General features: G+C 38.1%; 1 protein-coding gene across 1 annotated transcript in view; it reads right to left on the bottom strand.

Moving 5' to 3' along the window:
* Window positions 1–14,887, bottom strand: part of CDH9 (cadherin 9) — a 107,195-nt gene extending 92,308 nt beyond the window's left edge. Inside the window, exon 1 of the mRNA XM_054817848.1 lies at window positions 14,586–14,887. The gene's annotated coding sequence lies outside the window, so the exon portion shown is untranslated. The remainder of the gene's footprint in view (window positions 1–14,585) is intronic.
* Window positions 14,888–17,744: the final 2,857 nt, after the last annotated feature.

Raw genomic sequence — 17,744 nt, forward strand, 5'->3', positions numbered from 1 at the left:
CTCATTTGGATGTGAGCCTTGTGAATGTAATTAAAAATAAAAGTGCTTACTCCAGCCATATTTTTACTTTCTGTTTACCCTGTTGGCATTTGAAAATATGTTCGCTTTTTCTCCAATTATATTCACTGAAGTTCTTTTATGTGCCATCAGGCTTACTTTGAATACTCCACTACCAAGTCAAAAACATTCATATGTTCCATTTATTATTTTGTTTTAATCATGTAAGTCCTCTGTCATACAGTGAATTACGATTAATAATTTATTACTGTTTGTTTTTAACACAGGTTGTACCTGTACCAACACTAGAAAAGGTGGTCTTAATAAGAATTTAGGTTATTAGTTCATAGTTGGAATTCCCAATTTCTGGTGATTTCTCTATGACATGCACATTATAATTTTGCTTTTTCTTTCAGAAAGCCAATGTTTTCCAGATTTTTCTGATGTGTTTATTTCAGTATCATCTTTATTTTGTCATGCATTCAAAGCTTAAATGTGGTAAGGCACTCTATATTTCCATTCTTCTTTCCTCCATCACTTACACAGGACATTATTTCAATAAGCAATTAATCTTTGGGGGGTGGTGGTGGGGGATTGTTTGTTGTTGTTTTTCTCTTGCCTACCTGCACTGTATCTGCTCTGCTGAGGTGTGCGTCATAGTGCTCATATTTTTTGCTGTTCTAATTTTGCAGGAAATTTTAGGACTTTCTTCCAAGTCATGTAAGTCAGTAAAAAGATTCTGCTAACTTCAGTGCCTTATAGTTAGGTTTTTGTTGCATTTCTGTAGTTTTTCTGCTTTTTGTCTGGCATTAGTCATTTAGTGTCTCTGCCTTTTAATGAAATTTTCTTTCATTTTATATATATATACACACACACATTTTAATGCCTTCCAAAGCAACGGCTTCTTCAACATGTTACTAATGTATTCATTTGATTTTGATTTTTTAAACCAAAGATTTCTTAGACATCTGTATAATTTTAAAATCTGTACTACATGTTTATCTATTGTTCTAATTATGCAGTACTCAAGTATAACTATTTATTTTATCTAATAAAAGAATTTATTGCTTTCATGAGCTACATGTTCAATATGTTCACAATATTCTATTGATCCCATTTTAAGTTATACTGAAATTCTATTTCAATCTCATTTTGATAGCTGAACAAGCTATAATTTCCCTTTCTCTCCCAGCCTTTGCAAGAAGAAGCCTCTTTACACTATCTTGGTTTTCCTCTAACTTTATCCTCTGATGTATCAGAAATCAGTATTTGTTGGCATTTTTGCAATACTGTTTCCTCTGACATTTACCTTGCAAGGAACATGGAGTTATTCCACTTATTTGTTTGAATACTGATGACTTATTTGCAGAAGGTAATGCATTTAAAAAAAAAATTTTTTTTCACATATTGCATATAATTTGGCTTTGCCATTTAATATTATCTACCTAGTCACATTATATTCACATGCACAGTATACAAATTAATGTAGATTCTGCACACGTACCAACCCCTGTGTAGGAGGAAGGGCATGAAGAGGCTGAAAAGAAAAAAAAAATCTTACCATTTAACATTAGTCCTGATTAGACAATAGTTGACCATTCCCCCTAGGTTGGATGCTATTGCCCAGGCTGCGGGCTCTAGTGTGGGTCAGGCACTTCAGGCATTCCTGAACAAGCTGGTGCTCAGCACTGCATAGCGAATTCTGCCCTTTCTGTCTCTTTGCAGCTCTCAGGTCCTCTGCTCTGCTTATTAATGACCGTGACAGTATTTCCTCCCTTTATAAAGATTGAATCTAAATGTTACCAATGTCCATGGGACTATTCAGCTAGACAATGTTGAGCTTTCCATCAGGACGATGTGCACTTCTGTTGTTTACCTGGAGCTTACACTTAACTCCTTTCATAGAACACTTTGAAATACTTTGTTGTAATTACTGACTGGTAATTGGCAATTTCTGAGGGGCACCACATGAATACCAATTTATTTGGTCTCTAATACAACACTGATCTTCTTTCAGTTCAGACATAGTGAGATAGAACCATATCGTTACAAAGACTACTTATGATGCACTAATATTATTTGCATAATTTTCTCAGGTTCTAGTATTTCTTCATCAAGATTTAATTTCAATATTTTATTCTGTGCTTAATAAGAAAATCTGTTATTCAAGTTAGTGTATTTTTTTTTTTACTGAACAATAAGCTATGAATCTGTCTGTACTCTCCTGTTGTATCAGTAATGTAACAGAACTTCAAATTCAGTAGTAAAATTATTCATTTATCTCAGCTGAAGTCAAAGGCAAAACTTGAACTTAAGCAATGCAGACTTATATCCATGCAAGTTTCTGAACTTGTTAATAGTATATTAAAACTGGAATGGTTAAAACTTCTGATTTTTAAAACTGCACTGTGCCTTCCTATTCTCCTGTCCTCCACATTTATTAGTGATATCAAAATCACAACAAAGTATGAATAAAAAATTCTCCACTCTCAAGTCCTTTCACAACCTCTCCCTTTGTGTGCCTCCAGTATTTGCAGTATATGAACAGAAGGTTGCTTAGGTCACATATCTTTTTTTATAAACCTCAAATCTGTTGAAAATGCAGCAGACAAATATTGTTGTAAGTTGTTTCCTTTTTGATTACTACGGTTTACAGACACCCTCTTTTTCCTTGCTTCCCTCAGAATGAGAACCACTCAGAAACCTCTGTCCCTTCCACTGTCGTCTCTTCAAACTGGCAAATCTCTCTGACCCCACAAACTCAACAGTCCTCCAGCTCAAACCACAGCAAGGACACAGCAAGGCCAGTTGCTCCAGAAGGCAGTGAGGCCAGGTAGGCCGCACTGGAAGATAAATGTTGGAAATGTTATGATACTGCTGTCATTCTGGCAGATAATAATTTTGGTAATTGGCATCATGTAAATTAAGATTCTACTGGGATCTTGAGGTATTCCTGCTCACTAGCAGATGCACTCTATGAAAATATAATGCACCTGACTCTCACTGGAAAGGCAATTCCAACGTTCTAATTACACTTATTTATGCCCATAAATACCTATATATACATAAGTAAAGCATATGTATGTTCTCACACTTAAATATTTAATTTTTTTACCCTGATTATGTTTAAATTTCTTTCACATGTAATTTCATAGAACTGTGGACAATAAACCAAACGAAAACTGACAAATACTTATTAAATTTTCAGTGAGATAAACTGCAAGTTTTAACATCTATTCCTAGCATTAATGAATATGACTGGCAAAGTATTAAGATATATCAATTCCCAGACACAACAGTTTAACATACCATATGGTAACATTCTAGTTCTTGAGGGGGAAAAAAAAAAAAATTACAATACATGCTGCCTCCAAAGATGAACATCATTATATTTCAGGGCAAATAACAGTTCTTAATCTTTTGAATAGGATAGGTGCTGTTGTTTGTCATCTGCACCTGAGAAAACAATTGCTTGTAAATGGAGGTGGTAGTTTTGTCCTTTGACTACCTCTTTATTTCAATCTTAACATCTATAAATCTCTTTTTTATAGAGTAAGAAATTTTGGCTGCTCTGTGGCAATCCTGAAAACCTCATACTTCATTCAGTGTGCCTAAGAATTAACCACTACAGACTACCTGGAAAGGCGGAAGAACATGTCTATATCTTTCTTGTCTTTCCTGTCCTTGAAATACCCTATAGTGGCCACTGGGATGGAAATTTCTGTTTAAAAGGAGCATGCTCACATCACTTGACCTGTGAATTATCAGGATAAAGCTAAATTCCAGGAGCAACTAAGTAAAGCAGGAATAGGAAGTCAACTTTGTATTTTCATTGTAAAGGGACATTTAAATGAAAGTTATCAGAGGTATTACTTTGTCTACTTTGGGACTGATAATTTTCATGACCATATAGTAAGGCTGAAGATATTCCTAAAACTGCATTGTAGCAACAAGATTCCAAGTTTCCCGAATCTTTGTCCTTTGAGATGAAAGACAAAACCCCACTTTGAAATAATCACTTAAATTTTCTGAAGGTCGGAATTTTGTCAATACATGTAATCAGGTAGAAATTGCATGGGTATTAAATACAAATATTTCACTGCAAGTAGTCAGTCACAACATATAATTGTATTAAGGTGGTTTAGTCATCAGTTCCTCTTCCAGGGAATTCTTGCCTCAATACAAAGTTATTGAATGAAGTGCTGAAAATCTTGAAAGAATAAACTGAGGCTGACTGGTTGGTGGACCCTGGGAACCACCAGCCAGTCAGCTTTACCTCTGTGCCTGGTACGATCATGAAACAGATCCTCCTGAAAGACACGTGAAAACATATGGAAGGCAGGGAGGTGATTAGAGACAGTGAACATGGCTTCACCAAGGGCAAATCCTGCCTGACTAATCTAGTGGCCTTCTACGATGGACTGACTACATCAGTGGACAAGGACCCACAGATGTTATCTACCTGAACTTCTATAAAGCCTTTGATATGATCGCCCATAACATTCTTGCTACTAAAATGGAGACATATGGGTTTGATGGCAGAACTGCTAGATGGATAAGGAATTGGCTGGATGGCTGTGTCCAAAGAGTTACAGTCAATGGCTCAATGTCCAAGCGGAAACCAGTAAAAAGTGGTGTCCCTGAAGGATCCATACTGAGACCTGTACTATTTAATGTCTTCGTTAACAACATGGACAGTGGGATTGAGTGCACCCTCAGTAAGTTTGTAGATGACACCAAGCTGAGTGGTGCAGTTGATACCCTAGTGGGAAGGGATGTCATCCAGAGGAACCTTCACAGGCTTAAGGAGCAGGTCTGTGTGAATCTCATGAAGTTCAACAAGGCCAAGTGCAAGGTTCTGCACCTGGGTTGGGGCAATCCTTGTTATCAAGACAGGCTGGGAGATGAAAGGATTGAGAGCAGCCCTGTGGAGAAGGACTTAGGGGTACTGGTGGATGAAAAACTGGACATGAGCCAATGGCTTTAAACTGAAAGAAGGCAGGTTTGTTATGGACAGAAGGAAGGAATATTATGGTGAAGGTGGTGAGACACTGGAACAGGTTGCCCAGAGAAGTTGTGGATACTCCATCATTAGAATTGTCAAAGGTCAGGTTGGTTGGGGTTTTGAGCAACCTGATCTAGTGAAAGATGTCCCTGCCCATGGCAGAGGAGTTCAACTATATGATTTTTAAATGTCCCTTCTGAACCAAATCGTTCTATGATTCCATGAATCTGTATTGATGGTGTAGGCAAAGCAGCTGTTTTCCTCTGATATTTACTGGTCTGTGTCTGCAGCTAGAGAATAGAAACTTGAAATGGCCTGCAGATTTCTCCTCAACTCAGAGCACATAAACATCTTACCTTACCTGATACTGGCTAGAACATATAACACTGGAGACCTTACGATGCAAGTACATGCATGGGTTTCATGACACTGATGCTGTCCAAATAAAAAAATGTATATACATATATCTATATTTATATAATTATAGATACAGATATAGATACAGACACAGATGTAGATATATAGATATAGATATCTCTAGATGTCTTTATCATCTCTATCTCTAAAATGTTATTAATACAGATACAGATATAGATATATGTATGCACATAAACACATGTGCATGTTTTCACCACAATGAAATTTCAAGATTTTTTCATTGCCTACTAAACTCACAGGCTGACTAGCATGAAATTTACTTAGTGCTAATCAACTTGAGGTGAAGGAAGCAGAAAATTAATGTGACTCATTTATTTTCCATTCTACAGCAATGTCCCCCTATTTATGTTCCTTAGAAGAATGTCTTTTCAGATTTCAGTTTTGGGTCTGTACAAATTAATGATTCTGATGCTATTTGCACAGAAAGGATATAGACAATCTACAACATTCATTTTGTATTGTAGTGGCCCACAGTACTGCATTTTAAAATAGCTCAGATCAAGTAATCCAGAATCTTACACTGGTTTATACAAATCTTTATGCTGCTTCAGCTTTGTGAATCCATGTGTTGGGTTTGCGTGGCAGGGTTTTGGTAGCGGGGGGGCTACAGGGGTGGCTTCTGTGAGAAGCTGCTAGAAGCTCCCCCTGTGTCTGATAGAGCCAATGCCAGCCGGCTCTAAGATGGGCCCACCGCTGGCCAAGGCCAAGCCAATCGGCGCCTCTGTGATAACATATTTAAGAAGAAGAAAAACACTTAGGGAGAGAGAGCTTTTGCAGCCGGAGAGAGGAGTGAGAAGATGTAAGAAACTCTGCAGACACCAAGGTCAGTGCAGATGGAGGGGCAGGAGGAGCTCCAGGCGCCGGAGCAGAGATCCCCCTGCAGCCCGTGGTGAAGGCCATGGTGAAGCAGGCTGTCCCCCTGCAGCCCATGGAGGAAGGATGAGGGGGTGTAGCGATTCCACCTGCAGCCCGTGGAGGACCCCACGCCGGAGCAGGTGGAGGCACCTGAAGGAGACTGTGGCCCGTGGGAAGCCCACGCTGGAGCAAGTTCCAGGCCGGACCGGTGGACCCGTGAAGAGGGGAGCCCACGCCAGAGCAGGTTTGCTGGCAGGACTTGTGACCCCGTGGGGGACCCCATGCTGGAGCAGTTTGCTCCTGAAGGTCTGCACCCCGTGAGAGGAACTCCATGCTGGAGCAGGGGAACGATGAGAGGAGTCCTCCCCCTGAGGATGAAGAAGTGGCAGAAACACCGTGAGATGAACTGACCGTAACCCCCACTCCCCGTCCCCCTGTGCCGCTGAGGGGGGGGAAGGGTTGAAGCCGGGAGTGAAGTTGAGCCCGGGAAGATGGGAGGGGTGGGGGGAAGTGTTTTAGGAGTTGATTTTATTTTCTCATTCCTCTACTCTGTTTTGCTTAGTAATAAATTAGATGAATTCCCTCTCTAAGTTTGGTCTGTTTTGCTCGTGACAACTATTAGTGAGTGATCTCTCCCTGTCCTTATCTCGACCCACAAGCATTTCGTTATGCCTTTTCTCCCCTGTTTAGTGAATGAGGGGAGTGAGAGAGCGGCTCTGGTGGGCACATGGCCTTCAGCCAGGGTCAACCCACCACAGTCCACTTTTGAAGAGCGAGCCTGCTGCCTCCCTTCCTCCCTTCCCAAGAAAACTAGTGATCCTTTCTACCAGGTTTTCAGGGTTTCTTCTAGTGGCTCTAGGCATGTCCTTTAACAATTGCATCGGGTTACTCAACGTGTGTTTCTGCCCTGGCTTTGTATTGTTTGTGACCCCCATGTGTAGGTCTTAGGGCCCTAAATTCCCAGTGACATGCATAGGACATAGCTACTGCTCAAACTACCTATCCTTTCAGAAAAAAATATCATTTAAATAGTCATCCCAAGTTCATACAATTTTCTGCCAGTTAAAAAGTAGTGAAATCCTTTTGTAATAGAAGTTGACATCCTTTTTATGTCATGAGACCAGGAACTTTAATCCTGTGCTGGTTAATCCTTAAGACCCAGTTCTGTTCTGTTCAACACCCAGGCTGTGAAAATAGGCTACTCCTAGTGTGTTACACACACAGAGCTGTACACAACCTACACAAGAACTGTCTGGTCTCATCTCCAATTGTTTGGAAATTTTCACATGTATGTTTTCTTTGAAATCATCATTTATATATTACTTGCTATTACTGAGTATATCTCTTGAGTAATCAAAGGTAACTATGGTCCTGTGTCTGTGTATAGCAGTGCAGTTCACTATTTAGTCAAACAAATGCTTAGGAAACATACTCCTTAAAGTAGTTAAAAAAATATATCTATTCTACCTGTAGGCTTTTAGTTTTGGGAAAGTGTTATGAACTAGAATCTGAATATTTTGGGGACAGAAAAAAACACTTGATCTTCGTATATTTGAGAAGTTTATTCTTGTGGATCTATATACTAGGGGGCTGTTAGACAAATTTGCTCTAAAATGTAAAGGTGAATTGGATGAGTGTAAAGTCAAATGGGAAATAAATAAATAGAGTGAGTACCACTGGCAAGAGTGCTAAATCTTTCCTTCTAGCAGTGCTAACAGTTATGTTTCTGAATGTGTAACACTAGGTACATTCCTAAATCATTATCTATTAGATCAAAGTTTTTCAGATCTATGTCAGACAGTATGAATAAGCATCTTTTATTTTACTTGTTCTTTCTTTTTTTTTCCCCAAAAAACCTTCGATGTATGGTACAGTCTAGCCAATTCCTAATTTACTCCCCTTTTCGACTTCCCTAGTGCTATCTTCCCCTTTCCTGAATGAAAGCTTCAGGGAAAGGTTCTCAACTAGTAGGTTTTTTGGCCACTTGTAGCTGAAAGCAGATGTACTAACTTTTTGGAGAGTTTCTTCTCTTTAATTGACTTAAAAAGTAGTTAGTACATTAAATACATGACATACCTTTCTGTTTTGTAAGTCTTGGTTTTTTGCTGCAGGGATGGTTTGCCATCACGAGTAGTGAGGATTTTTCAGTAGGGCTATGACTGGAAGAGCAGGCAGCACCAGAAGCTTGGATTTTATTAAAATGTGGCAAATGCTATTAAAACATTACAAAACCCTGTCTTGAAGTGATATGTGAGTTCTCAGCCTTGATACTACTACCATTACCACTACGACTACAACCACTCCTGCTACTGCTACTACTAAGCAAAGAACAATATCTTCAGTATCATAGATAAAGAGGTTCTATCTCCATGAAGGAAAATGAAGAGACCTGTTAATTTTCTGTTGAACACAAGGGGGTTTAGTTAGTATCTTACCCCTAGAAAAGATATAAATGCAATCCAAAAACATGTCTTGACTAGAAAAGAAGGCAGGTACCACACAAATTTAAAACCATTAGGAGCAGGATCTGGATCAATTGATGGTAATCTTTGGGTTGCAGATAACAGCAAGGAATGAAGAGTCTACATTAGTTTTTAAATATATTTCCATTTTTCAGCAAGTCTGAATTCTCATTAGGGGTGAAATTTCCTTTTACATTTGCTTCCCAAATGTAAGGATTATTGCAAATCTTACAGGAAATTAGAAACATTTTCTACAACATAATATTTTTATTTTTACTCTGAGGAAAATACATGTTTTTATCAGATAGAGTCATTATAAAAACACATATTCAGCACTCATTTTTACTCTGGGTAAGGGAAATACACAAAAGCAATTTCACTGGCTTCACTGGGACTAGTCTTATTGCAAAATGTTAGTCATTCTGAATAGGGGTTCCAGAATACGGCACAAGCCCAAACAGCTCTCCTAACAAATAATTTAAACAACTGCAAGATTTTCCTTTTCAAATAACTGTATTTTCCTGTTGTTTATTTGGTTCGTTGTTTTTTTTTCTGTTACTACACAGGCAGAATAATTTCCATGAGATTTCCCACAACCAGCACCTATGTATTGAATATCAGAAAACAGAACTTGTTTACAGTAGTTTCCCACTACAAAACTTGATATTTGAATCCATTATTACAAAGTATTATGATGAAGAACAATGCAAATCACATGAAGTATTATAATAAACAACAAAGTAAGCAGGCAAACAAATTCAGCCAGAAAGTAACATTGCAAACTTGAGCAAACCCTTTTTAATCCATTCCTTTTAAAAATATTTTATCATACTTTTTACAGTTTACCTGAATTATGCTTGGGTTTATGTCTGTATACACATATATATATATATATGAATGTATGGATATATGAATATATATGAAGAACTCTGTTCATGAACTGAGGCTACTTTGATTTGTTAAATTCAGGTATGAGTAGTTTACTGGCACCTTCTAATCATATATAACCTATAACTGCTGGATTTTAAAATGTTAATTTTCATTTGCACTATGCCTACTTTTTCTTTCAAAACAGAAGCAATGGGATTAACTTCACCCTTATCCCCACCTCACACCTTTTTCGCTATACCTCTTCGTCATCTCCTCAGGAGCAAATATTGAACGATGGAATACAGAGGAAATAAAGAACAATTATTTTGGTAAGATCTTCAGCTGAGGATTGTTATACTTTTTAAATTTCCTTTATTGAACACACTTATACACCCTGATGTTTTATTGAATTCTTTTTAAGAGGTGCCAAAATATAAATGTCAAATTCTGCACCACTGATTATCAATGTAATTGATCATCATTTTCTGAAAGTAATGGCTAAATGTAATAATGTCTGTATACATTGCTAGACAGTCTTGTATACATTATTAATTGCTTTCAATTGAACCATTAAAATATGCAAATTGATATAATCTCCTTATGAGAGTTGTTGTATAGTTTGTCTAAAATGGTGCAAAGGCCTGCTGTTTCCATCCCCAAACTTAAAAGCTTTATCTACATTTTTCTCTGTTTCACAGAATGATTTCTTGGGTATCATCAATAAAGAACATCTTTTGAATTTGGACAAGTAATTTAGGAGCTCTTTCTCAACATATTTACATATAATAGGAAAATGCTTTCAGTATTTTATTTTTTTTTAAATTGGAGTCTCTAAGCAATGACATGCATGGTCCAACACTGTAATATTCTTTCAGGCAGAATTTCAATGAAGCTGGTGGTTTTTTCCCTTGACTAGGGTTTGTGAAGATGAAGCAACCTGAACACCATTTGGCGCCTAGAAAATTTGTACTTACATAAACCTCTCTGACATTTGCGTTTTCATATCAGGAGATTCTAATATGAAAACTCACATTTCAGGGTCAACTGAATCTGATGTGAAGTTGTCTTGATGTTGCTATTACTCTTACTACTAAAAGGTGTGAAATTTAAATATAGAAATTTGCATTTAACTGGCAAAGAAATACACTGGTCATCACTTGAAGCATTCCATTTTGCAGTTGCAGAAATATATTTCCAGAGAAACACTCATGGCTACTTATGGTGTTATTTAAGTATTCGAGGCACATTTTTTTTATGAACATTGGTGCATTCCTGCAGAGAACTGGAGGACTGGGAAAGTAGAGGCCCCATTCTACCCCTGGCTCTGAGCTACTCCGTAACTGAGACCAAGTCCATTGAACTCTCAGTGCAATAATCTCTGTGTATGCGATGAAGACAATGCTACCATCTCCTTTTGTAATCTTTCTGAGATTGCAGGATGAAGATTATAAATTACATGCTTCACTTCCTATCTTTTCTATAATTACATTACATACTACGCATTAAAAAAAAATTATCTCTAAAACATAATCATTTCAGAGCTTTCTTGTAAGCCACAGTATATATATCCATTATTTTTCCTTTTTCCCGGAAGTTAGTAACAGCCTTTTCCTTGAAGTAACCAAAGCCCAGTTGTGCTAGGATTTTGCACTGCAAACACGTAGTATGATCTTGTCAAGATATGTCTCTCCCGTTCAGTCATGCTTGGCAAGTAGGCCTCAATGCCACCGGGTTTTTTTAATTATGATCAGTCGCTGAAAGTCAGGACGGTAACTCGCCTTTTGCCATTCAGCAATTTCCTATTTGTTTTAAAAGGCAAAAGGAGAAAGTTATTAAAATGACGCTTGACTGCTCTTACAAAGATTCTTCTTGTTCACAGCTAAGAATCATTTCCTTTTCCTTTATTTTCCTTCTCCTCCCACCCCTTTTCAGTAAATTTTTGGATTTATTCCTACAAATGACTTTTCATAAACTCTCTCACTCACATGCAGAATGCAGTTAGCTTTCACTCAGACATCCCTATTCATGTTCAAATATTTGTGCTTCTGCAGATAGCATTTGCATGTAACACCTGCTGCAAGCCTTAGAAATTCAGAAGGCATTCTGATATGAGTGGGAGAGGCATTTTTGTCTAGGCTTTTGCTCCAGTTGCCTTCTGCAGTTAAATAGCACTGACTGCATGAGAGAAACATAGAAAATTATATATCGATATTGTCTTATGTCCAGGTCTATACAGCCCAGTTTTCTTATAAGCACAAGATTTGTGCCGGAACTGGGAGAATTTTTAAACAGTGGTCATTGCTGAGTTTTGATTTTCAGTAAGGTCTTGCTGTATCTCCAGAACAGTTTGCAAAATTGGGAAAAGAAGGGGGAGGAGGAAGGAAAGAAGAGTTCTGTGTTTCTGTTTACCTCTGAAAATAGGTGCAAGATTCTATGTGTGTGTGTTACCCTATAATAAATGAAAATTCTGAAATAATAACTGTTTTTTTCATGTGTCCTGTTATCATGAGGCTTTGGACAGAGAACAGGAGACACAGTTTACCTTGTTTTATCTCCTGAACAAACTCGTCCTCAGAGGAAATTGTCAGCCCTGTTACTTTCTAGCTCTACTTCTCAATGCTTGTGCCAGAGGATTACCTGCAACCCTTGTTGTGCAGCTTCAGAAACCATGTCCTGATGACAAGGCATAAGTGAATGTCAGAATTAAGCTGTGCGGTTCTTTCTGCAGCATTGTGGGTGATAGCGTTTAAACTAGTGGATTTAGACTGTTACATTTCGTTTGGCAGGTAAGTTGGGGAATGAAATCATCCTCATTGGCTGATCCAATGATGAGAGGGGGTCTCTGCCAACACCATGCAACTGCCGCTGAGATCAGCACCCTTGTGGAGCAGCAGCCGCACGAGGGGACAACGCAGATCCCTGCAAATGGGCTGCTGCCCACAGGGGAGGACAGCCTTCTCGAAATGGTCACTTCTGCAGACAAGTGTGGAAATGTTGAAAGGCAGAAGCACTTTTACCATGGAGCTGTTTCTCTCCACATTTTCTCTCCAAATTGCATCTCCAAACTGCTTCTTGTGTTTAGGTGAGGTGTACTGGTTACTTATAAAACATATTTTTTTGCAATAACGTCTGCAAGAAAGCCTCTGAAATGCAATACTCTTCTTTGTTCACGCAAATAAACATATGAAAAACTTTGTTGAAATCACCCCATCAAGTTTGAAAAGACTTGACAACTATTTTAGGTGCAAGTTTAGTATGTAGTACTGATAGTAGTTACATTTCCTCATTTAAAATTAATCTTATTTATCTAAATTAAAACAAACAAAACAAGAATTATTTCTTTCATAGTCATTTGATTGTATAACATGACCTTGTAAAAGTTTTATGTTTTTGATAATAGAAAATCACATTAGCTGTAAACATATTTAATCCTATCTTGAATTTATGCTATTACATAGTGAAGGACAAATGACAGGACAATGTATTTTACCTGTCAAATTGATATACAGATAACTACACCTTTTTTAAAACTAACAGCTCTTCTATAGAGTTCTTAATAATCATAGAAAAAAGATAACACAAGACTTCTAAATATTTAATTAGTCCATTCTCACTTTTTGGAACAAAAATTAACATTTTAGATGTGGAAAATGACTTGGGAACAATGATTTTTAAAGATCTATCATTAGCAATTCTTATAATTACCACCAATATTAGTTATTAAATAAAGCCTTTGATTCCATTAGCGAAACTATTGCAAGTATTACACTTGCTTTTTTGTCCATATTTGTCCTTACCATGAGAAACTAGTGTAGTACTCAGCAATGAAACATAATCCTGCTGTGATTTAAGTAAAATATGAGTTTCGTCACCGACTTTAATCAAAGCAAGACTGATATGTTGGTTGTAAATTTGTCTACTGAAAATGGAAATTATCCTAAGAAAATACCATTCTATTTTCTGACCTACTGCTTAAATCTGTGAGAAGGCAAGTGCCCACTGTTTGCACATTGCCGTACAACTGCAAGGGATATACATTTCTTTATAGTTCATATTCATCATTTTTGTTTGAAGCTTATACAGTGAAATTGAGTGGATGTGACTGCACGTTTCGTGCATGTGAAAAGAAAAAGCAAAATGTCATTCATTGGGCAATTTTTTTTTGCGGGTTACTTTGACCTTTTATGCTTTCTGCCTTGTTTTCTGTGCTAGTCTCTGATTATATATATTAGGCTGATAAGGGTGTTTGGTAGCACTTCTGGAAAACAGCCTTACACTTTAAGCCTGTTGAGTTTGACTTACTGCTCTGAATATCCAAAGGGACATCTCCCTCAGCTCTCTCAGTCTTTCTGAACCCTGAGCTGCCACTTCCCCCTGTAACACACACACACGCACACACACACACATATATGTAATAATACTAATTTTGCTACTTTCACTAAAGAAAAACAAAACAAAGCAAAGGTACTTCATTCTTATTAGTAGTAAAGACCTCTTCCTTTTTTCATCCTTCTTAACTGGCTTTGTTTTGATTAGACATTTCCAATAAACACAAATGTGAAAGACTGAAAAGGAAGGTAGCTTCTCTCTAGACAGGTAAAAAAGCATCTTGCACAAAAGTTAGACTATATTGTTACAGCTACACTGCAGTAGAAACTGAATAATGTCTAATAGTGTTGCCAAATAGCATACACATTGCTAGCTTTCTAATATGCACAAGCAGTTGTCATACATATAGCAACAGAAGTTTAGATGTCAGCAGTTTAGTACAATTATTTTCTTTCTCAACTGCGTAAAAGAAATCTCCCCGAAGTGCTTTGCTGACCCTGCCCCCCACCCTCCTTCCCTAAAAAGTATCTGTAAGGCATCAGTAGCGCTTTAGACACTTTTTTTTAAAAAGCATCTGCTCTTTCGCTGTCAGCGATGTCCATGCTCGAGAAAGTTAATCATCTGCTCACCGTGCCCGCCAGCGTGAGCCTCGCCGTGTCGGTCCAGCGCTGCTCCTCTACCTGCTTCCTCCCTTCTGCCCGCTCCCGTATCTCCAGCGCTGTGCGCGCTCGCATCTAACTAGGGCTCCCTTCTCTCCCAGCAGCACTTTTAAGTCAGGCAGGCAGGGAGCTGAAGCCAAAGGGACTCTCTGTCTGATTGGTTTCCATTCAGTGCCCCTGATTAATAAGAAACGTCCCTCACTGAGAGAGATGTTGCTGCTGATAGAGCCGCAGTGCTCAGCGTGAGGAGGTTTGGGGCTGGGGGGGCACAGGACGCCGGCTTTGCCAGCCATATAGTGATTTGCAAATGAATGCAGTGGGAGGGTTCAGAGAGGAGGGCTTTGTTAAGGACCCTTTTATTAACTGAGGCTTAAATAGGGAGACCCATGCTACCAGCTCAGTTTGATCTGTTATCAGTTTTAATAATAAGGGTAAAGGCATGCCCGTAACCTGTGAATTAAGTGGAGAAAAAATTTAATTGTCTATGCTAGCAGTACAGTGCTATTTGTGTGCACATACTCATTGAAGAATGCAAAATTATCCTGTAACACTACAGTGACAAATGATTTTAAGTTGAAAGAAGACAAGGTGTGGGAGATTTCCCCTGGTACCCAATAGGTTTACAGCACTGGTGTCACTTACAGATATTGATAATGATGGGCTTGTCACTTGACCTGAAAGTGGACATTATACAAAGTGGCAAAGTATATTTCAGGAATTATGGATAATAATGTTCAGGTCATTCACAGAAATATATGGTTTTGTCAGCAACAGTAATGAATTTCCTGTTTCCTGTGGGTGCAAGTAATCGCTGCTCCCTACTGTGTCACCAGATGTGCAATATTACAGAATATTGTGGTGTGCTTGAACCAGCATCTTCAACTGAAGCATAAGAAGTTGCCTGTTAAAATGGGAGAACTGGTTTTGGATCTGCTAGTTTTGCATGTGGGTTTCTCGTTACTGATGACTATTTCAGCCACTGACCTAAGATAAACATTTGCAATGGGACTTCTAGGAACTGGTACTTTGCAATCACTTTCTGTAACAACAAACCCTGAAGATGGCTTTCATCAGATGTCTGTTGTGGTCACCAATAGAAGAGCATGGAATGCTGCAAAGTGTAGTTCTCTGGGCTTGTAGCGTAATTAATTTAGTACCAACATGTCCTCTTGGAAAGATGGATCATGAGGCTAGTTTCTAATTATGAAATATCATTATGACTATGGTTCAGTAATTGGCGTGAAAGGAGGAATTTTTATTCTGGCAGACAAACTTTACTATAACAAAAGGAATGTTTACATTAAATAGCCAATTGAGAAACCTAAGTAAATTATTCCTTTTTCTTTATGCTCTTATTATTGCTTTAATACTACCATTGATGAGCTCAGCAGGCTCACATTCACAGTACACTGTTTTTAATGAGAACCATTTCACCATTAGTTCCCATTTGAAGTGATTAAGGGATTGATACAATTTGTATAGACATCAGTCAGAGCCTTTCCATTGATTTCAATGGCAGTTAAATTGGGCCCTGAATGAACTAAGTCTTCCCTGAGAATGCTACACATCCATTAAAACAATATTTGCCTATGTGTAACGGAGTGCAGAATTTGGTCTAATATTTTCAAAATCAAAAAGCAAAATCCAGGCCCAGAACAAAATCAATTACTGTACCTCACCTAAAACACATAAAGCAAAGTTTTAATTAGTATTTTCATCCCACATTCGGTCCACTTTAGCAGTGGAACTACTGGAAAAAATATTTAGTGTAATTTTTGTCTCAGTAATTACGTGGGAGAGTAAAAAGAAAAGCTGCAGACAAGTGCCTGTCTCTGATGCCACATAGTCTCAGTGCAGCCTTAAATCTTGGGGATCCTAGAAGATATTTTCTTAATAGGAAGATGTCTGGATGATAAAAAGCATGAGGAATGGCTCTACTTTTTTCAGTATATTGGCTTTTTTTCACTCTTTTGGCTGCTCTTTGGGAACATTGTGGCTACTCTAATCAATATTAGGAGACCATCCAGGTACAGAGGAATCCCTGAAACTGGAGAGATGTACAAAGCATCTTTGCACAATACTTCCTTGAGCTTCAGAAAGCATTATTCAGCAGCAGCTGGGGGACTGGCCTCTGCTTTAAGGGCAGGCATAGATCTGTTCAATACCAGGCAGAGGACACTCAGATAAATGGGAATGGCTCCATTTCTGTTGATGCCATCTACAAGTTTGTAGTAAAAAAAGCAACATTATTTAATGCCTGCTCTCTCACATGTATTTTTCATGGTGCTGTAAATACGGCACAGTAACTACTACAGGGGAAAAAAATTGAAATTACATGCTATACATTCACAAACAAGAAACACTTCTAATGCAAACAATGCATGATGGGGGTAAAAAGTTCTGCAATATACACCGTAAATGGAATATACATCAAAAGTAGGCCAAAAAGGAAAAAGTGTAGGTGTGACAGCAAATAGGGAGAGATGGATAGAAATCTGAGGCTGTGCTCTACCACACAGAAGGCTACTCCATATAGGGGAGGAAAATAAAATGCTCCTTCTGAAAAAGAGTGGGCAGTAGAAAGAGATATGGAAAAGCAGAAAGTGCACCAAAAGGGTAAGGCAGGATTGTTTTTATTGCAAGACAGGCTGTGCTTCAGTTTTATGTTTTATGAAGTCTTTTTTGGAATCAAGTCGTTTCTCTTTTGACCCCTATTCATCTTCCTTTCTTTACCTTCCTAAAGATTTGTCTGCTAGCGTCCATGGGAAGCAGTGATTACACACCCAATCTTTGTTGAAATTCTGAGCATTTCCTTATTTCTCAGAGGCTAAGATCACTCAGCAGTGCACGGAGTTGGGCTGTTTGCCATGTTAAATCATTCTGAGTTCAATCCCCGGTTCCCATCACTTTTTCTTTTCCTGACATGTTTACACTTAACTTGTTTAGGCAAAACTAAATGCAAATAAAACTTCAGAAGAGGAAAGGAATAATCTATTTTTATCCCTGGGTTTTTCCACCTATATCCAGTCAGCAGATGATGTCTAGAAATCTGCCAGTAGGGCTTTGATATCTCATGCAATTTCTTCCCATGCTTCTGATAAGCCAAGGCAGGCCTGAATTCTCACAAAT

This window comes from Grus americana, chromosome 2, assembly GCF_028858705.1.
Source record: "Grus americana isolate bGruAme1 chromosome 2, bGruAme1.mat, whole genome shotgun sequence".
In the NCBI taxonomy this organism is placed as follows: domain Eukaryota; kingdom Metazoa; phylum Chordata; class Aves; order Gruiformes; family Gruidae; genus Grus; species Grus americana.